This window comes from Ranitomeya variabilis, chromosome 4, assembly GCF_051348905.1.
Source record: "Ranitomeya variabilis isolate aRanVar5 chromosome 4, aRanVar5.hap1, whole genome shotgun sequence".
Classification (NCBI taxonomy): domain Eukaryota; kingdom Metazoa; phylum Chordata; class Amphibia; order Anura; family Dendrobatidae; genus Ranitomeya; species Ranitomeya variabilis.
The window spans coordinates 610,507,959-610,529,777 of NC_135235.1; the positions used below are offsets into that span (position 1 = coordinate 610,507,959).

The 21,819-nt window shown below is 40.4% G+C and overlaps 1 protein-coding gene across 6 annotated transcripts in view; it reads left to right on the forward strand.

The window, feature by feature from the left end:
* The first annotated feature begins 1,602 nt into the window (after positions 1-1,602).
* Positions 1,603-21,819, forward strand: part of BAHCC1 (BAH domain and coiled-coil containing 1) — a 129,580-nt gene continuing 109,363 nt past the window's right edge. For 4 of the 6 annotated variants that reach the window (XM_077253369.1, XM_077253372.1, XM_077253373.1 and 1 more), the window contains exon 1: positions 21,507-21,654. The gene's annotated coding sequence lies outside the window, so the exon portion shown is untranslated. Of the gene's footprint in view, positions 2,341-21,506; positions 21,655-21,819 lie in introns of those variants that run through there. The other 2 variants (XM_077253370.1, XM_077253371.1) reach the window with 2 other exon arrangements.

Sequence of the window (21,819 nt, forward strand, 5' to 3'; positions counted from 1 at the left end):
TACGTGGCTGTGCTATATACTACGTCTCTGTGCTATATACTACGTGGCCTGTGCTAAATACTACGTGGCTGTGCAATATACTGCGTGGCTGGGCAATATACTACGTGGGCTGTGTTATATACTATGTGGGCTGTGTTATATACTACGTGGGCTGTGCTATATACTACTATACATATTCTAGAATACCCGATGCGTTAGAATCGGGCCACCATCTAGTCCCTCTATAAGGACATGGATGGGGGTCCTTCACTCCGGCCTCCAACCTACTAGGGCACATGACTATATTTTATGGACATTTATGGGCTCTACTTGTGCCTCTGTACATATTCTACGCTAACAGCTTTACTTCAAGGGAAGAATATGGTGCCTCATAGAGGTCGGGTGACAGGGTGTTGGCTGACACAACTGCTTAAGGAATCATTGGGGTGGGGAAGATTATTACTGGAAGGAGCTCAGGATGGGTGACATTATACCAAGAAGAGGACCGTAATGGGGGACGCTATACCAGGAAGGGGGACATTATATCAGGAAGAGGCCCAGGAAAGGGGACATTACACTAGGAAGGGGCCTAGGATGAAGGACATTATCACAGTGTAGGGTCCAGGACAGGGGACATTATTACAGAAAGGGGCCAGAACAGGTGACATTATTACAACAACAGGGGACATTATTACAGGAAGGTGCCTGGATGGGGACATTATTACATGGAGGGTAAACAAATATGTCTATATAGGATCTAGAAGGTCACAAAGGCCCATGCATCTTACCAACATGGAGGTGGGAGCCCAAGTCCAAATTTTGCACTGGAGCCCATGGGGCTTTAGTTATGTGGTGCTGAGCGACGATCATTCCTGATCAATGGGTCTGTAATTAAACCATTGATTGTCCAACAGCTCATTGGACAGTTAATGTGGCTGTAAAATAATCTCTGAACGGTGAGCGGTGGCGTGAGGACAGGTAATTTTTTTTATTTTTCGATCATTTTCTTCTCTACACTGTAGCCAGTTAGAATTACCGAATTTATACTAAGAGAAGTGCAAAAAAAAAATCAGATTCTGGAGAATTCTACTGTTTTATGTAAAATTCCAAGCAGATCCAATGTCTTCTCTAATAATATCTAGGCTACAAATTGCCAGAAGTGATTGTTCCATGGAGTCTGGTGCAGACAGGAGGTGCAGCCACACCGCTCCGCATGCAGATGTCCCTTCCAGCAGAATCCCAGTGTCCTCCCAGCCTGCTGTGCTGATCCGCCTTGTAATCCACACATGCACCCATCCCCAGCCAGACAAACCGGCTCAGCCTCAGGGAGGGGACAAGGACGTCACACCCTGGGGCGGTGTCTTTGCAAAAAAAGCATGGTGGACAATAGCGGCCCCGGGAGCTTGCAAAGGAATAATGCGCGGCTCCTTTAAGAGCTCCGGTAAACGCAGCAAACGCGGAAGACTGCGGACAGAAGACGGAACGCGGAGGCGCCCAGCGGAGAAGAGTCCGGCCCGACTACGTTTCTTCCTCACTGATGATACAATGTATCAAGGCTTGATCTACATCCAGGACTGGACAGAGGGTGGGGGATGGGGGCTGCATTGCTGGATGGTGGGGGGGAGGGGGGTGGCATTGCATGATTTCTGTGGACTTAATGCTGTTTCTTTAAGCCAAAAGGTAAGTGGATCTCCCCCCAATAAAGATCTGGATGTCACTGCACAGTGGTGTGTTTGCATTGCACTGGTGAGTGCAGGAGGAGGAGGAGGAGGAGTGCTGCCAGGAATAAATATGTATGTGCACCCTTGTAGTGCCACTCCGCAGCATTGGCTGGGCACCCTGGTATGGGAAGAGTTAAAAAGCCAGGGAAGGCAAAACAACATTTAAATGCCTGGATGGGGGGAAAAGAGATTAAATTTCGCTTCTCTCTCATCAATTTTCTGTTTAATGTCACTGGGACTCCATTGTGGGAGAGGAGATACGTCACCCGGCCATAAATTTGTGATTATACAGCTACCAGCAGCCTCTGCTCTAATTGAATGGATTTACTCCATGCAAAGGCAGGTAGGAAAGAGACCCCTGAGCTGTGAGACCCCAAATATAGCTAGAAGGGAGGCAAGTGCAAAACGGAGCGTGTGTACAGGGGCCACGCAGACACAACCAAGAGCCGCGCTGAAGGTGACCATCCGACCATAGAAACCGACCATAGAATCCGACCATAGAATCCGACCGAGGAACCTGCCAGTCAGCAGCCGACCTGCTTGTACACCGCTCATCTCCAGCTTCTTGCCCCCTTTTTTCCCTTCCATGTTTCTTTTTAACCTGGATTGCAAAAGAATTCTCCCAAACTCCTCTTTGTAGGTAGGTGACGCTTAGTTTCAGTTTTTTATTATATACAGAATTACATTTTTTCCCAAACCCAACGACTTTATAGAAATACCTGGTGATCTATTTTACCATATACATATGTTATTCTTTAAGTTTGGATTGTTTTAATCCTTTTTTTAAATTTCTTAAGAATTTTAGAAACAGGGTTACTTCACCCGGAATTAAAAGAAAGGAGGATATTTTATAGATTTTAGGATCAATTATTTAACTACTTGGCTCCCAAAAGTAACAATTTGGGCTGAATACACACAGACACCAACTGATCTGGGTTGTTTTTTTTTATAGATTTTTATGATAAACATTTATATAAATTGTAATAAATAATTTGTTCATTTATTTTACTTTTTTGTTGTTTTTTTTACAATATTTAGTAGTTTATTTTTTTGCTTTTTTCACAATACAATATACTTTTTCAAATGTTAAACTTTTTTAGTTTCTATTTTTATAATAATAAATATATTTATGATTTATATATTTATTAATAAATATGTGTGTATGTATATGTGTATATATATATATATATATATATATATATATATATATATATATATATAATTTTAAATTAAAATATATTATATTGTATATATTTTCAGCGCAATGATACACACAATGTATTATTTTTCAATTGGAGAAGAAAATGTTTCCACATACTTTAGGTTTCCTCTTTCTTTTTATCGTAGGAGACAAATGAAGTAGAAAAAAAAATAAATCCAGAATATAAATTTAGTTGTTTTTTTTAAATTTATTTAATCGATGGCCTATTGTACATAGCCATAGTAAAATGACACTATATTTTTCTGAAAATAAAATAGATTTTTATGTAATGATTTTTAATTTAAAGTCACCGACTTTTCCGCTATTAAACACTTTAGAAATTTAGGCTTAAATTTGCTTAATTCTCATTTTATTACACATTCTTTGTACTATATGTCCTTGATTACTGTGTATTCATCCTTTTTTTTTTTTTCTATACAAATATATATTTTATCCAAACCTAAAAGACATTTTAGAGCAGAGATAACCTCATTTATATAACATACACTATAGTAAAGGCATAAGCCATAAATAAATTATATATATATATATATATATATATATATATATATATATATATATATATATATATATATAATATTTTCCTCTTCATTACCCGTTTTAATGTCGTTTTTGGTATAATTTTTTTCCAATCAATTTTGACCATCTATTTTAGAAAATGCACTTATTTAGATATCTAATGTTTCAATGCCTTGTAGGTTTTTATTAGGCAGGAAAAAAATATTAGTGCTGTTATATTTTTGTTATTTTGCCCTAGTTTTTCTATAATGATAATCTGTGCTTTCTACGATTTCTACATCTCTGGTGACTGTCCCAGATTTTTTTTCGATTATTTTTTTTTAAACCTATTTCCATTATTGATAGAAATTAAAAAATAGGATTTAAAGGGCAAGTTATAATCAGCCTAAAATGAATTTCTTTGTGTTCCTATTCGTCTGTAAGATGTAACTAGATGTTTTAGAATAGTTTTTAGGTAGTGGATCTGAAAAGGCGTTAAAGCCAGGATCTGGGTACAGGGTGTGGGTGATCCGGGTGAGCCCTGTGTTCCTGCCTGTGGGGAGTCTACAAAGGACTCTTTGTTTCCTCCTCGAATCTTTTCATTTTTTACTTTGGTTTGTAATTGTAGATCTAGATTTGGAAACAAACTTTCAATCAAACGACCAGATAAAAAGACACACATATATATATATTTTTTTTTTCTAAATCAGGAAACGGCTTTTCTGATGCCACAAAAAGGCACAGTATAGACCACATTTTTTTTTGTTAACCAGATCAGAGGCAGAGTGAATGGCAATTTGAAAGTTATTTAACAGTGCGACATTTTTGCGACTTTCAACAATAACCACCAAATATTGACTCCTATTCATTGTGGTGGGAATGCACCTTGTGAATCGCTCGGAAAATTAGGGAATAAACATAGGGCTGATCTTATTGTAGACGTGAAAGAGAATCCTCCCCCCTTATGAGGTTATTATCATGTAAAAGGCGCAAAAAGGCGCATTTGTGGGCAGCTTTATAAGTGCTGATAGGGGGGTTTCTAATGTGATATTTTTAGGGCTGAATAATTTATGTAAGTGTTGTTTTAGAGCAATTTTCAATAGCTTTTTGGGAAGAGCTGAGAATGTGTGTATTCCCTGCGCACTTAAGTGGAGGGATAGATCCGAGGGGTCTGGGGGTCCCTGGAAGCTGGAGATGAGGGTGCGCCATCCTCCTCTCCCCGGGAGACTGCAGTCTATAGGGTTCCACCAGGAGGATGTCCACCATCCATCAGTGGGCTGTCCAGGACTCCAAGCATCGGCTGCACTCAATAGCATTGATCTGCCCAAAGTCCATGTTTGCATTGATAATTAATAACTAACAAGCCTGGGCTGTAATAAACCCTCTGTAGGACAGGCACAGGCAGCCTCCCCTCCCCCACTGCCCATGGACTGATCTTATCTGGACCTCTGGATGGGGACAATAGGCTCCCTGTCATGGCTCTGTGATGGCCAGGGTTCGAGGGTCAGGCTGATTATAGGACCTGGCAGCAAGGGGTTAATTCGCAAGCTTAAACACAACGTTAATTGTTGCAAGAAGGGGATCCCTGAATGGTCACCCTCTATCCATATACTGGGCCAGGGTATGGCCGGGACATAGGGGGTTACAACTCTGGGGGATATGGTAAAATGTGAGTGTGTGTGTGGGTATATGTATACGTGTATATATAATGCAGTGTGTGTGTGTGTGTGTGTGTGTATATATATATATATATATATATATATATATATATATATATATATATATATATATATATATATATATATATATAATGCAGTGTGCGTGTATGTGTGCATGTATTATTATTATTATTATTATTATTATTTATTGTTATAGCGCCATTTATTCCATGGCGCTTTACATGTGAGGAGGGCTATACATAATAAAAACAAGTACAATAATCTTGAACAATACAAGTCATAACTGGTACAGGAGGAGAGAGGACCCTGCCCGCGAAGGCTCACAATCTACAAGTATGTATGTATGTGTATATATACAGTATATATTATGCAGTGTGTGTGTATATATAATGCAGTGTATGTATGTATGTGTGTATATGTATATATATACATATATTATGCAGTGTGTGTATGTATGTGCTGGAAAGACTGGAAAACGGCAATCATGATAATATGCATAATAAGCCAAATTTGTACATGTATATATCATATATATATATTCCATACATACTCAAATTTATGTAATTTGTTACTTTGTATCTATTGATGGCTTATTATGCATATTATCATGATTTTATATTGCCCTTTTCTAGGGTATATATTACAATTACACACATAGATGTGCTTGGCTGGATACTTGGATGTATATGGATTGATTGATGGATTGTGGATTGTTTGATTGCTAAATATATATGAAGTAGCTAGATACGTGCGTATATGTGTGTGTACACACACACACACACACACACACACACACACACACACACACACACACACACACACACACACACACACACACACACACACACACACACACTGGAAATTCGATGCTTAGCTGTATGTAGCCAGATGTCAGATGTATGTGGATCGATAAATATTAAAATATTAAGTCGCTAGATACATAGAGGTGTATATATATATTCTTATATAATATATGTAATATATATAGATACATATATTTATGTAGCATGGTACTTTTATGTATTTGGGTTGACTGATAGTTTAATGGCTTAATAAAAATAGAAATGAAATAGCCAGATACGTGTATATGTTAAAATGGAAATTATATGCATATGTGTATATGGATGGATGGAAAATAAGAGAGATAGATATGAAGTAGCTAGATACGTGGCTGTGTGTGTATATATATATATATATATATATATATATATATATATATATATATATATATATATATATATATATTAGATGCATAGGTGTATATGGATCGATGGATAGATATAAAGTAGGTAGATACATATAGGGTGTGTGTCGGTATGTATATATATATATATATATATATATATATATATATATATATATACATCTACTGTAATACATGTGGATCGGATGCCACATGAAAATCTAAATTGGATGGCTATGTGAAATGATTGACAATGGGACAGATGGATAGATGTGTATGTCCATCTACATATATGGCATATTGATGAGATATATATATATATTTATTTACACGCATTATGTATTTAGCTGCTTCATATCTATCCATCTCTCTTATTATCACATACATTATTGTAGCTATTTCTTGGCCATATATTCCACTTGCATATATCTAACTCAGACTGTTGAGATGTGCTGCTCCATACATGGGGCAGGCTGTGCTGCTCTGTGTCTGATCTTTCTTGCCACCATTGCAGCTACATTAATCGTGTGGTGTTGCTGTTCCTGTGTGATGTACATGGCTGGTACAAGCAGCCTGCACTGATCAGTCAGAGGCTGCCTCTACCTGGGTGTGTGGAGAGGAGGCAGCCTGTGCAGTCTGCTGCCTCACATCACTAATTACCTGTGGATCACAACATGCTCCTGTGACATGCAGCAAGTCGCTTCATGCAACCCAAGGCCCACAGCTTCAGCCTGCATGGGGAAGAGATATATAAATATATATATATATATTTGTCCACTGCCCCCCCTCTCCCATCACTGCTGCACCCCCTCTTCCCTGCCAGCCACCCTGACTTCTCAATTACCTGCTGATTATTGTTATTGGCCATTATATCTGTATTATTAATAATTTCCATATTAGCAGCACAAGCTAAATGAAAGGAAAGTATAATGCAAAACAGATGGGGGCTCCATTGTGATCACCTCACACAACCCAGCGCAGAGACGTGTGTGAACACACTGCCTGTATTTAGGCACAAATTAGGATCTACATTTAACAAGGAATTAAGTAAACTGTGCTAAAGAGAAGAGGGGGCTCCCATCACTGCAAGGGGCCCAGCACATAGAGGCTGTACACTGCACCTCCAGGACTCCCCTATCTATCTATCTATCTATCTATCTATCTATCTATCTATCTATCTATCTATCTATCTATCTATCTATCTATCTATTCATCCCTTATATGTAATCTATCAATTCCATCACTGTAACTATATTTGTAATAGGCATTCACTAGACAGACATGTATAAAGATAGGATATATGTGAAAAAAAAATAAAAAATTCAACAACTTCACATTGAGATGGTGCAATACAGTAGAATTATGGTGAAGGTATATACCAGTAATATAGAGGATTAATGCTATCAATTATTGCACATGTATATTTGTGTATTAAATAGTTACACATGCATAGATGAAGGTCTGTAGTCCTCTAAGTAAAAAAAAATATATACACACATCTATAGTGCGTTTAATATCTAAAAGAAATAATATAGCTGTTACACAAATGTTGAAAAGGGCAAATAAAACAATTCTAGTTTTGCAATGCTTATGTTTATACTTGCATTTAATCCTTAGGACGATTGATAGACAATTAGATATAATCTTAGATGTATTTTTTTTTTATTAACGACTATATCTTTCAATAGTGTGTGTGTGTATGTATGTATATATATATATATATATATATATATATATATTCTAATTATTGTGTGCATATATTATCTCTATTTAAATCTACATATACAGATAGTGTGTATATATATCTATATATAATATATGTATATACAGTATGTATGTGTGTGCTTGTGTTTGTGTGTGTGTGTATGTATACATATATATATATATATATATATATATATATATATATATATATATATATATATTCTGATATTTAGAGATGATTTCCTTTTTCTATTTCTGTACCTCTTCTGTATCTACAGAGCCTTTCCACCCAGGCTTTCGATCAGCCCCACATAGGGATGTATATTCCTACATCAGCACAGTGCATATTTGCAACCTCTGTAGAGTCAAACCCCTGGTACTTTACTCCTGGAAGATTCTTCCTTTTCTGTCAGAAATCTATTTATTGTCTTATTCCCAGCCTCATTTCCAATGTAAACCTGTCTGGCCTGACAGCAGAGGAGACATTATTATCTAGCAGGCGATGCCTCTGATTTCCTATAGGCGCTTCTGCACGATGTGGATGGTCCAGGGCAGAGCTGGCTGGTGGTCGTAGGAAGTGGAGACCCCCTCCCCCCAGCTGGTGGTCGTAGGAAGCCCCCCCCCCCCCCCCCCCCCCGGATTACATAATTCAGTAATCTGATAGCTATAAATTAATGCTGCATATTATAAAATCTGCTACAATCTAGGGATCAATGTGTAATATTTAAAGTGACAGGCGCACAGATTGGGACGGTGATGGGCCATATTGTCGTGCCCCCATATGGGTGAGTGGTGCCCCAATGACCCTGCAGATCACACGGATGGCAGTACCTACCTCTGTGATATTAATCAGGCGCCCATACCAGGAGCATTGGGGGGATTTATTGGGGAAGTCGCTCATTGAGCCCATATTGTTTGGGGCTGTACCCGGGTCTGATTGGGGTCATTAACACCACACATCTGTGATTGCACTGAATGCTTTGGGACAATCCGAGGTGTCACTGCTGCCCGGTGTCCACTGAGCACATTTTACCAATTGCTTTTAGAGGAGGAAATTGGGCAGTGGGGGAGGGGAAGGGGCCATAATAAACGTCCTCTTGACACTTCCCTGATTAAAGAGCTGATTCAGCTTTTGTGTTTTCCTCTCTCCCCTGTGATTTCAGGATTTGTGTGCAGGCAGTGGTGCTGGGGGGCTCCCCGGGTGCTGCCCCTACAACCACAGGACAGGATCAGACCCTGGTGGGCACCGACGTACGAAGAGCAGTTGTTAGGAAATAGGTGTCATAGGGGGAAATAAGTAGGACAGCAAAGAATGGCCAGAGGAATTCACTAATTCTCTGCTGATCAGATCCTGAGACATTCCTTCCAATGAGACAATACAGTCCATTTTCCTAACTAAATAGATTATAAATGATTACAATAGACACATAGAACGACTGGTATTTTAAAATAGACTGATAAATATCACATAGATTGAAATAGAACAAAAGAGCAGAGACATCTGAAATAATTATATAATCAGATATTTAAAGTGAACTGATTAAATATCACATGGACACTGATGGATAAATAGGTAAAGCACATACTGGTGTGAGAGGTATTTAAAATAAACTGATATATATCTAAAGTCAGATACATGGATATGAAAGGTATTGTAGGTATTGGTAGATGGCATGAAATAAGTAGATCGATAGAGCAAAGACGGATATCAGATAGTTAAAGTAAAAAATCAAGACAGAAAGACATTATGAGGTTATCTATAGAACAATACATGGAAACATTCCTAATTATAGAAATAGGGGGATACATATATATATATATATATATATATATATATATATATATGCACATACACAGCCATATGTAAGTGTGTATCCAAACGTGTGAATATATATATATATATATATATATATATATATATATATATATATATATATATATATATATATATCTATATATCTGTATTCATTTTTGGTAGCTGTGCTCATTTTTCCTGAGCAGGAATCCTACAGACACTCTCTAATAGTGTCACAATAAATGAGTAGAGATCCATCAATACTCAGATCTGCATATGTATATAGTGGGGGTACATGTGGCAAAATGTGATACATTATTTATAGCATAATATTTTGATATATCAATCTGTGATGCGAAACAGAATCAATCCTATTATCAGCTTCTATTATTGGAGTCTGTCTATAGATCTATCTATCTATCTAAAATTATCTTATCTAAGATTAGATAAGTTCTTATAAAGATAGAACAGATAGACATTCATAATTTGTAATAGAGGAATTCTGATGTCACAGGCATCGCAGATCCAGCATTATCCGATGAGTATTTATTTCTACACAGTCACTTAAATGGAACTTGTTTTTATTTTGGTAGATCCTACCATTAAAACAGATAAAGAAACTTGTATGAAATGATCAATCTTTACTAAAAAAATATTTATGGATAGATATACAAATAGATAATGAAAATATATGGAATATGCAGATAGATTGCATAGACAGTGTAGATAGATACACCGATATATAGATCAATATTAGATAGATATGAAATAGATAAGGTAATAGATGACACATATAGATAGATAAATGAAAATAGCTGCAGAGATCGATATCGGATAGATGAACAGAGATATGTGAAAGATATTGATAGACATAATTCCGCCAGGTAATGGTGAGCCCTGTACTCGGCTCATAGTGACCCCTCATGGATTTCAGGAGACAGGGTGACCACACACTACAAGTCTACTCCTCTATGGAGACAGACTGCAGATCTCCTGTTGTGCTTGTGTCTAGGTAGTGATAAGGGGTTAAAGTGGAGAAGTGCCATTGTCTGTGCTTCAAGGAATCCCAATATTCCCGTACTCCACCCCCATTATAATATTCAACCCCTCTCCAGGGAGAAAACCTCAAATCCTGACAAAAAATCCCTAATACACCGATACTGTCAGGACTCCTACATGGTGCCCCCCGCCCAGTGCTTCCATGTAATGCCAAATCACACCCTAGATCTGGTGCAGGGTATCCCTAGGGTCTCTGTAAGTGGATGGGGGTCGGCCTATCAGTGTTCCGCTAACCAAGGAATACCCCAGGAGTGTGGGAGACCCCCAAATTGGCTAAATCACATCATTTAGCTTTGTGGTTTTATAGGGATAGTAGTGTGCGGGAGGTTAGTATGTCTGACCCTATACACACAAATAGATAGATAGATAGATAGATAGATATGGCATAGATAGATAGATAGATAGATAGATAGATATGGGATAGATATTAGATAGATAGATATGGGATAGATAGATAGATAGATATGGGATAGATAGATAAATATAAGATAGATATGGGATAGATATTAGATAGATAGATAGATATGGGATAGATATTAGATAGATAGATATGGGATAGATAGATAGATATGGGATAGATAGATAAATATAAGATAGATATGAGATAGATAGATAGATAGATAGATATGGGATGGATAGATAGATAGATAGATAGATAGATAGATAGATAGATAGATAGATATGGGATGGATAGATAGATAAATAAATATAAGATATATATGGGATAGATAGATAGATAGATAGATAGATAGATATGAGATATATAGATATGGGATAAATAGATATGGGATAGATATTAGATAGATAGATATGTGATAGATAGATATGTGATAGATAGATATGTGATAGATAGATATGTGATAGATAGATATGTGATAGATAGATATGAGATAGATAGATATGAGAGATAGATATGAGATAGATAGATAGATAATAGATAGATAATAGATAGATATTAGATAGATATGGGATAGATTTCAATGTACTCAAGAAATGTAACACTGACAAGTGTATGCATATACTATCTATCAGTCTATCTATAATCTCTCTCTCTCTCTCTACATACCTCTTTATATGATGTATTATCTTACCATTTTGCACACCATTCCTTCTCCTCCGCTGGACACTCAGGAGTTAAACAGATACTGTCCTCTTCTGTGTTCGCTGTCAGGTTTTTCCTAATCGCACTCGCTAACTGGAGTCATGTAACAGCCCACAACTATCCAGGTACACCGTGTTTTTTTTTTCTTGTCCATTTATTTAAGGCATCAGTTACACATCGCATCCTAAAAACAACGTTTACATGTGGCCCCCAGAATGCTCCATCATAAAATAAACTGAGAAGATGAAATACAGATGTGGAGCGGACGCTGCAGTGGTGGCATTATAGAAGGATGGAGAGATAACAGAGAGCATATGGCAATGTAGTGTCACAGCTTCCTGCTATTTCATATCAATATATCTTTGGCAAAGAAATAAACAGTACATGTACAGCACCAATGGTGCTCTAAAAACTAATAATAATAATAATAATAATAACAATAATAAAAATAGATCCAACAGTATATGGCAGTATAGATGGATAGATAGGCATATGAGATGGCAGTATGGTGTCGATGTTATCTTGGGGAAAAATTATTTATATACAGTATATGTCTGTGTGTATGTTTATGTCAGTATCTAGCCATCCCATATCTATCTGTCTATCTTACATGCTAGCAGTGGACCATAGAATTGTGGCTATACTGGTACATTAGCTACCTGTGACATTTTGCTTTTGAGGTTTTACACCCCTTTCTGCAGGAAGAGTCTCCCTTGAAAGTGTTTATCATCTTTTAGCACAGAAGTTTAAAGTCAGATTTATATTACTCTAGATTGATAGTTCTGGGAAATATAGAAATATAGATATATATGGGATAAATAGATATTAGATAGATAGGAGGAATTAGAAGGATTTAGATAGATAGATATATAGATAGAGGGAATTAGATAGGAATTAGATAGATATGAGATAGATAGATAGGTATGGGATAGATAGATAGATAGATAGATAGATAGATAGATATGGGATAGATAGATAAATATGAGATAGATAGATAGATAAATATGAGATTGATAGATAGATAGATAGATATACAGATAGATAGATATGGGATAGATAGATAGATATGGGATAGATAGATAGATAGATATGGGATAGATAGATAGATAGATAGATAGATAGATAATAGATATACAGATAGATATGGGACATATAGATATAGGATAGATAGGTAGGTAGGTAGATAGATAATGTCATATGCTATCATGGCAGGATCCTGGCCACTTCAGGGTTAATCTAAGGGTGGGATGCCTCCAGATTGTGGGTGGGGGGCTGCCTGCTCAGCTGAAGAGAATAAATATTTACCCAAAGCTGCATTATCTGTTGTGTGAGTGGAAGGGAAGTCTCAGGCCTGTGCTGGATTCCTGGCCATTCTATACAGTGCAGTCAGCACAATGGACAGGATGCCAGGCTGATAGCCCTGTGTCCAGCCCCCCAGAGAAGTGCACTGTCAGGAAGCAGCTTGGACTCAGGGCCACAATGGCTTGGAAGGGAGGTTCCCTCATGTAGTATGGAAAATATGATATATGTCATTACTGATGCACAAACAGGCGGATGTTTTTTTGCAGCAGAAATCCCCAAACTCTCATTCATCCTTCTCAAGGGTAAATAGTTAACAAAGGAGCCATTGATGCATGGGGTTAAAGGATGTTTCGTCCAGCAGGACCATGGATGTGGTACCCTTCAGTGACTCCTGGAGCAGCTGGGTCCCAGGAGACTGTTATAGTGTTGGGTGTAATTATTGCTGTATGTTCACACAACACATTGCTCTAATACGCCTCCTTCTTGAAGGGTTAATATGGTAGTGCCCCACAAGGATGGGCTGCTCTTCCATGCATGCTGAAATGCCAGAGGAATTATGTTTTATTGAATAGTCCATCTAATATCTATATAATCTATACCAGATATCTATATATATAATTGTCTAAGGGTTTTTCCGTCTGTCTGTCTGTCCTGGAAATCCCGCGTCTCTGATTGGTCGAGGCCGCCAGGCCTCGACCAATCAGCAACGGGCACAGCATGGCGACGATGATGTCATAAAGGTTGCCTCGACCAATCAGCGACGGGCACAGTCAGCCGCGAATTCGCCTCGACCAATCAGCGACGGGCACAGTATCGACGTAGATGTCATAATGGTTGCCATGGAGACGATGATGTCATAAAGGTTGCCTCGACCAATCAGCGACGGGCACAGTCTGCCGCGAATTCTGGAATCATCATTGTCCATACTCTATATTCTGCATATTCTAGAATACCCGATGCATTAGAATCGGGCCACAGTCTAGTTTATCATAATCTCTCATTATCTGTATATATATTACAAATATTACTGCTTACATCCAACCCTTACACGTATATATGGATGTAGAGGCCTAAGCCTACATTTACTCTCTCTCTTCCCATGAGGAATGCACTTGGGCAGCAAGATCCACTGCTGGCAGGTCCCTCTGCAATTGTCGATCAATGGGGTCCGAGATGTGCTTGGTGGGAGGCGAGATCAGGGGCGCTACAGGCCATGGTAGCACATTTAGGCCACACCGGCTGCTCACAATGGCATCAGCAACATGCAATACAACTCCTGAGATGCTTTGGAGAAATGTCAGTACCATGGGTTCTAAGATGGATCCATTCTGAAACTGACCTTGGATGTCACATGCCAAGCCAAAGGCATCACACAGTGTCTACACAAATCATAAGAAGGCATTTGCATGATATTGGGCTACAAGCCAGAAGCCCAGCTGCAGGTGCTCCATTGACCTCATGCCACCAGTCTCAAAGGTTATCATGGTGTAGAGCAAGAAGCAGGCTCCACAGTAATGAGTCCTCCTTTTGTCTTGCATCCATTGATAGCCAGATATTGGTCTGGAGACTACGTGGGCCACACCATGAAGAGGCTTTATTGAGGAAACATCATACCAGTCCTACTTCCAGGATAATGGTGTGGGGAGACATCATGTACACTAGCCGGACCCCTCTAGTCTTTATTTCAGGTCCACTAACAGGAAGGCGTTACATATTGATTTGGCCATGGACCTTGTTTCTCCAACAAAACAATGCCAGGCCACGTGTTGCTTGTGCTACTGTGTGCAGCCTGCATGGCCTAAACCTGCAGTCATGGTCTGAAGCATCATCTGACTTGTCTCCCATCAAGCACATCTGTAACTTCACTGGTTGGTGATGGTAAAACAGCTGCCAGCAGCGGATCTTGATGGTTTGTCCAAGTGCATTTAGTGCTGCGGAACATTCCTCAATGACCATTAATAACCTAATTGTTAGCAGCTGAGGCTGTAAGTGTCGGGGTTTATGCACATCTAGAAGTTTTGAAAAATTGTGTCCATCTTTTCATCATCTGTATATCTAGCTGTACATGTCTATCCCTCCTGTGATTTCCAGAATTCCATGACTTTTCCTTCCTAGTTGTGCAATTTCTATGTTGGAGAATGTAGTCATATACATCCATTTTTCGCTCTGTGTGCATTGAGTACCCTACTCCCCCCTGACTACACAGAACATGCAAGCAGGGGATTATGTTCTTCTCTTTAATAATCCCCAACTTTACCAAAGTTGTTCAACTGCAACTGCCTTGGCCTTAATTCTCATAAATGTCAGCGGTATTTGCAGATAAATCACATTAACCCGTTGAGAAGAAGATGGACTCTGAGATTTACGACATTTAGTTAAAACACTACAGAATAAAAATCGAGTCCAAGTCGAGCTGTCAATACCTCCAGAGCGGCACTTCTTCTCTGCCTGGGCACGTTGCAGCTAGGAGGGGTGTCAGGAGAGCAGAAGGAGGCCAAACTGTACACTGTGGGGGCCCATGATTATATACACCTTACCCAGGGTAACATTTGCTTCAATATGGAATTATGCAGTGAGCAGGGTTTTTTAAATATCTGTTTTATCTACTTTGTACTTTAGAATGTTTATTTCTTACTTTTCCATGATGTATGATCCTTAGACTTTTTTTTATTTTGATATCCTTGTCATATTACATGTACGATGAATGAGTAGATTTGTAATTATATAAACATTAGGTCATTTTAAAAGCAGCATTGCTATATATTAATAAGTTGGTGTAGATTAGATATACAATAAAAATAGGTATTACAGTTAAAAAATACAATAAAATTAAATATAAAAGCAATAAAAAAGCCTAAAAATAAACAAATACAAATTGCTATACTGAAAAGGGGAAAAGGGACAAAGGTTCTCAATACACATTGTAAACTCCACAAATCACATATACAGCAATATATATATATATATATATATATATATATATATATATATATATATATATATATACAATGTACTGACCAGGAAGTTTTAGAAACATTAATCAAATCAAACATTATATTTTAATGTATAAAATGTAAACTATAAATATTAATAATAATAATGGGTCTTATAGGACTAAACCATGACAGGTCAGGATTTTATACAATATTATCACACTGCCTGGCCTCTTTTTTTGAAGACCCTTCCTCTAATACCACATTGGGCCTGTTTTTACCTTCAGAACTACAGTCATATAATAATACTAATAATAATAATTTTTATTTCTATAGCGCCAACATATTCCATAGCACTTTACAATTCAGTAAGTTTGTCATGGCTCAGCATTCACTAGTTACCTGTGGCCCCCTAGGTGTTGTGAAGCTACAACCACGAACATAGCCACAGGCTGTACTGTTTTCAGGGTATCAGGGAATGCTGGGAGTTGTAGTTCCACAACAGCTGGAATGGTGTTGAAATCATCCTCTTATTGGCCCATGTGGGCAGGATAGTAGGATGAAGGTAAAGAATTGCTCTCAGCGGCTTCATCTTCCTTGCCCCAAAGATGCTTTATAGCGGAGATGTCAAGCTCAAATACACAGAGGGCCAAGATTAAAAACTGGGACGAAGTCACGGGCCAACCTTGATATTTATTAAAAAAAGGTCTACAATTATGTTCCCGTTAAATTCGACTGCAGTTTTGTTGATACCTGTTCATCAAACTTATTCATCACATCCTCCTCTGACCCAGTTTGTAGATGGGGTGTCTGGTTTGATCCATGAAGAACTTGCTCACTTGTCTAATTTCCATGCAGGAAGCTTCCAGTCGTGGAGGGCAAGTGTCTATAATAAAGTGGCCATATTATTGGCACCCCTGAATATTAAGGGGGCCACGTAAAACATCTCCTGAAATAAAGTGTTCATAAAACTCTTTGGATGGAGACTATATAATGTATATTTGATGCAAAAAAAAATGCAAGAGACAATTAATGGCACACAATGTTGAGTTTGAAACAAAAGACTAAATCACCTAGCCCATGAGGAAACTAGAAATTAGCCTGACCTGTCCCCACTTTATCAGCACTCACATCATTTTAATAAGCCTATAAATGGTGGCTCCTATTATTTTATTAGACAAGAGACCTAAGCAGATGAGAAATGCTGTTATATCACCTAGCACAAGCAGTCTAATGAAAATATAAGGCAATCTCCAAAGACTCAACAGTTCAAAATGTTGTCAATAAGTTTGCTAATAATGGAACAGTCTAGAACCTTCCATCATGTGGTGGTAAGAGCAAAAGTGATGGAAGAACCCTATGAAGGTGGTCAAAATTTATTATGCTTTGCTTATATAGCACCATCATATTCAGCAGCGCTTTACATACATTATCATCACTGTCCCCATTGGGGCTCACAATCTATATCCCCTATCAGTATGTCTTTGGAGTGTGGGAGTATCTGGAGGAAATCCACACAAAAACATAGAAACTCTTCACAGATGTTGTCCTTGATGGGATACCAACCTAAGACCCCCATCTCTGCAAAGCAGCAGTGCTAACCACTGAGCCACTGTGCTGCCCACATATACGTGGCAGTACCAAGTAAAACAAATCCAAAGAACTTCAGGCTAAGCTGTAGACATTTGGAATAAGTTTCAACAAGTGCCATATTATGGACAAGGGGGCAAAATAAGGCTTTATGAGCGATGGCCAAAGAGGACACCACTGCTTAAATGGTATAAAAAAAAAAAAGGGAATAAACTTTGCCAAAAATTACATAGACAGACCACAATCCTGGGAAAATGTTCTATGGACAGATTAACCCAAACTAGAGCTCAACCAGAGTTATGTTTATAGGTAATTAAATGAAGCCCATCAAGAAAAGTTTACCTACATGGAAAAATTACAGAGGATCCATAATGTTGGGGGGTCTGCATTACTGCTCTTGGGACCAGAGACCTTAAAATGTTAGAGGTGAAATAAAAATCAGAATCTCCTGGTAACAGATCGGTGCTAGTGGTACACAGCCCCCATGTTTATTTATTACATTGATACATTGTATCAGGACTTGTCTATTGCAGCTACATTCCCATGGCCACTTTCTAGCCCTTTGTTCCCAGATGTCATCCGAGCAGCAGAAATGTAAGTGCCCCCCCCCCCCCCCCTCCCCATCCAGGCTACACAAGAAAATAATGCAAAGGGGTTTTTTTTTTTCTTTAGCTTGTTTTTAATATCCTTTATTGAAGTGACACAAATGTATCTGTATATTTTCACTTATTGCATCATTACAAAAGTCATCATTTCTTCACACAGTTTACAAGGCTTGTATACAGCCCCCCTCCTCCTCCTCCCTCTCCATGGCAAGGTTAACCCCTTGTGCTCTCCTCTAGTCACCCCACAAGCGTCAGTGCCAGACTTCACACAATGTAGCACTAGACATAGAAGATTTCACATTGCCCCCAGCACCTCTCTAGCCCCTTGTTATTACTATGCAGATATAGCCTCCCAACCCCACCCCAGGGGGAACCAGGGAGAAGTAATTAAGCACTCAGTTACCCCCCTAATGTCTGCCTCCAGGAGCCCCCCACTCCCTCACCCCATACCTGAGTCCTGGATGGTCCTCTAGGTCTCTTCTCTGGGAGCAGGAAAGGGACAAGCATCCATAGTCCTGGCTTTGGCTTCTGGATATGCCATGGTAGTCCAGTGCACACTTAATGTGAGGAAGGGGGTGCACCCCCTCCCCCACTCTACACCCTTCATTGCAGACTGCTCTCCCCATGCTTTCTATGCAGAAGAGATGCACACAAACCCCCCTGTGCTGCCCTGCATTATTTTTAGTCGTCTCTAATAGTAAATGCATCGTTTCCCTTTGAAGCCCTCACACTTTGCTCTCTTCTTGGCTCTGGGGCCATGGGGGTCTGCCTATGGAGAGGCGCCTTGAAACCGGCTCCAGCTTATCTCCTTTCATCGAACTGCTGGGGGAGTCTGGAAACTGCCAGGCCCAGTAATTGCTTTTTTCAGGCAGCCCAGTGCGGACTGGCCAGCAGCCAATCAGCGCCTTGTTTACAATCGGTGATTGACAGCTGGCTGGCACCGGGCCAACCAATCATGGCTGTCTGGAAGGGGCGGGGGGAAGGGGGCTGGATAAAAGAAGAAGAAAAAAAAAAGGGGGAGGAAATGCAGACTGGGTATTAACTCTTCATCTACCGGCAACTATCTTTTTCTCTAGGAATTCACCCTGAAGATGGTTTTTTTTTTTTTTTTTGCTATTAAGAAGAGATAATTTTCTATAAAGACATTTTAAATATTTTTTCCCAGTATCTGTCAAACTATAACTCTCAGCATGCCCTCACAAAAAAATGATTCTTCACATGTGTGGAACTACAAATTCCAGCAATTGATGACTGGCATTCTTGAAGTTGTAGTTCCACCAACCACTTTGCTTGTGCTCGAATGGAGATCTCCTGCTCCTTCCCCACTGAAAGGCCCCTAATACCTGTGATGATGGGTTAGACATGTTCATGTCTTTTTGAGACCCCCAGAGTGTAGAGGGGCCCCAGTTTGTAAAAAGCCCCTCAGAGTGTAGAGGGGCCCACCAGAGTGTAAAGGGGCCCACTAGAGTGTACAGGGGTCCACAGCTTGTAGAGGGTCCCCCAGAGTGTAGAGGGCCCGTCAGAGTGTAGAGGGGCCCACCAGAGTGTAGAGGGGCCCCCAGAGTGTAGAGGGGCCCCCAGAGTGTAGAGGGGGCCTCCAGAGTGTAGAGGGGGGCCCCAGAGTGTAGAGGGGCCCCCAGAGTGTAGAGGGGCCCGAGAGTGTAGAGGGGCACCCAGAGTGTAGAGGGGGGCCCCAGAGTGTAGAGGGGCCCCCAGAGTGTAGAGGGGGCCCTCAGAGAGTAGAGGGGCCCCCAGAGTGTAGAGGGGGCCCCCAAAGTGTAGAGGGGGCCCCTAGAGTGTAGAGGGGGGCCCCCAGAGTGTAGAGGGGGGCCCCAGAGTGTAGAGGGGGCCCCCAAAGTGTAGAGGGGGCCCCCAAAGTGTAGAGCGGGCCCCCAGAGTGTAGAGGGGGCCCCCAGAGTGTAGAGGGACCCCCAGAGTGTAGAGAACTCCCAGCTTTGCCTCTTGCAGGGGCATAATTGAATACTCTAGCCATCCCCTCCTGCCTGGGAATCCCCAGGGTCTATAATCTGCAGCTCTGATTCCCTAATCCACACTGACATGTATCAATAAACACCTCAGTCTGTCACTGGAGAAGGGTAACAAAATCCTAATAATTCCCCCTCCCCCTGCTAATAATCCCAAAGGCTAATAGCCCTGAACCTACCCACAGACAGATATATGACCCTTTAAAATGGCAGAAGGACTACTAGTCCCAGCAGATCCTTAATGCCGGAGCATCTTGCATCATTCCTAAAACTAATTGTCCCTCAGCTGTTCCCCATAAAAGCCCTGCAATTTGTAGTTTCGCATCTCCTGAGAGCTGTAGTTCTTTTACATGTCCCCCTTCCCCTGGTCACCTAGGAGTTAACTCCCATTTACACTGACAGTTCGTCCTGGTTGTTGTAGTTCATTTGAGTGGAGGTTCCAGAGTTACTGCCACCCAGTCGTAGTCATCTCCCCCCACTGCTGCGAGTTGTAGTACTAGTCCCACAACTACCTCCCTGCCTGCTGGGAGTTGCAGTGCTGCCGCTCTCCGGGCAGATCCCATTCCTCACTGACCCTCCTAGAGGTCTCCTGGTAGCTGGATTTCCTCCACTGCCCCTGGCCTCCTGGGACTTGTGATTCCACATCCCTCCTGCCATTCTTAACCCATTCATTATCGCGGTGAGCGATTATACATGTCACCCGTTTGACCTCACTCCATCACACCCCGGTCGCTGGCCCCTCTGATCTCCCGGCTCAGGGTGATGTGCGGTGGGTTAACCCTCCAGTGCCCGCCAGTGAGCCTGGCTCCTGTTGAGTGACACTCATCCATTTGAGTAGCACTTATTAAAGTTTCCTGCTCTTTTGATCCTCACCCCCACATAACCCCTTCCCCTGACCCTTTCCCCTCTGCTCCCCTCCCCCCATCATTTGCACACTCCCCCATGCTTGAATTAGGCGCCTTTGTGCTACAGGCCAGACCTGCCCCCTCCAGTCCCATGATTGGCAGCTCAGACCCCCCCTTTTTTTCCACCGTTGATTGGCAGCTCCCTCCCCAAGTCCTTGATTGGCAGCTCCTATTCGCTGCATTATCCAATAGCGCCGCCTGTTTACGCCAGGAGAACTGCACGAGTTCCTTCTCCGTCGGCCAATGAGATTGGCAGCAGCTCATTAGTATGCGGGAGAGGGGGGCTGCTTCAGCGAGGGGAGGGGGCGCTGCAGAGAGGCTCAGGCCGGAAGCACCCAGTCCAGTCACTGCATGCAGAACCCGGGGAGAGCACTGCGCCCACTGCACTCACAGTAAGTACCACTGCTTCCCCCCCGATCACCGACACCAGCGCACTCTTCTCATACAACCTCCAGGTTCCAAAATAAAACAAAAATACATATTTATTATCCCTCTAAAAAATCAGATCGTATCAGAAAACCGAATATTATTCCACGAGCTACAGATGACAGCGATCG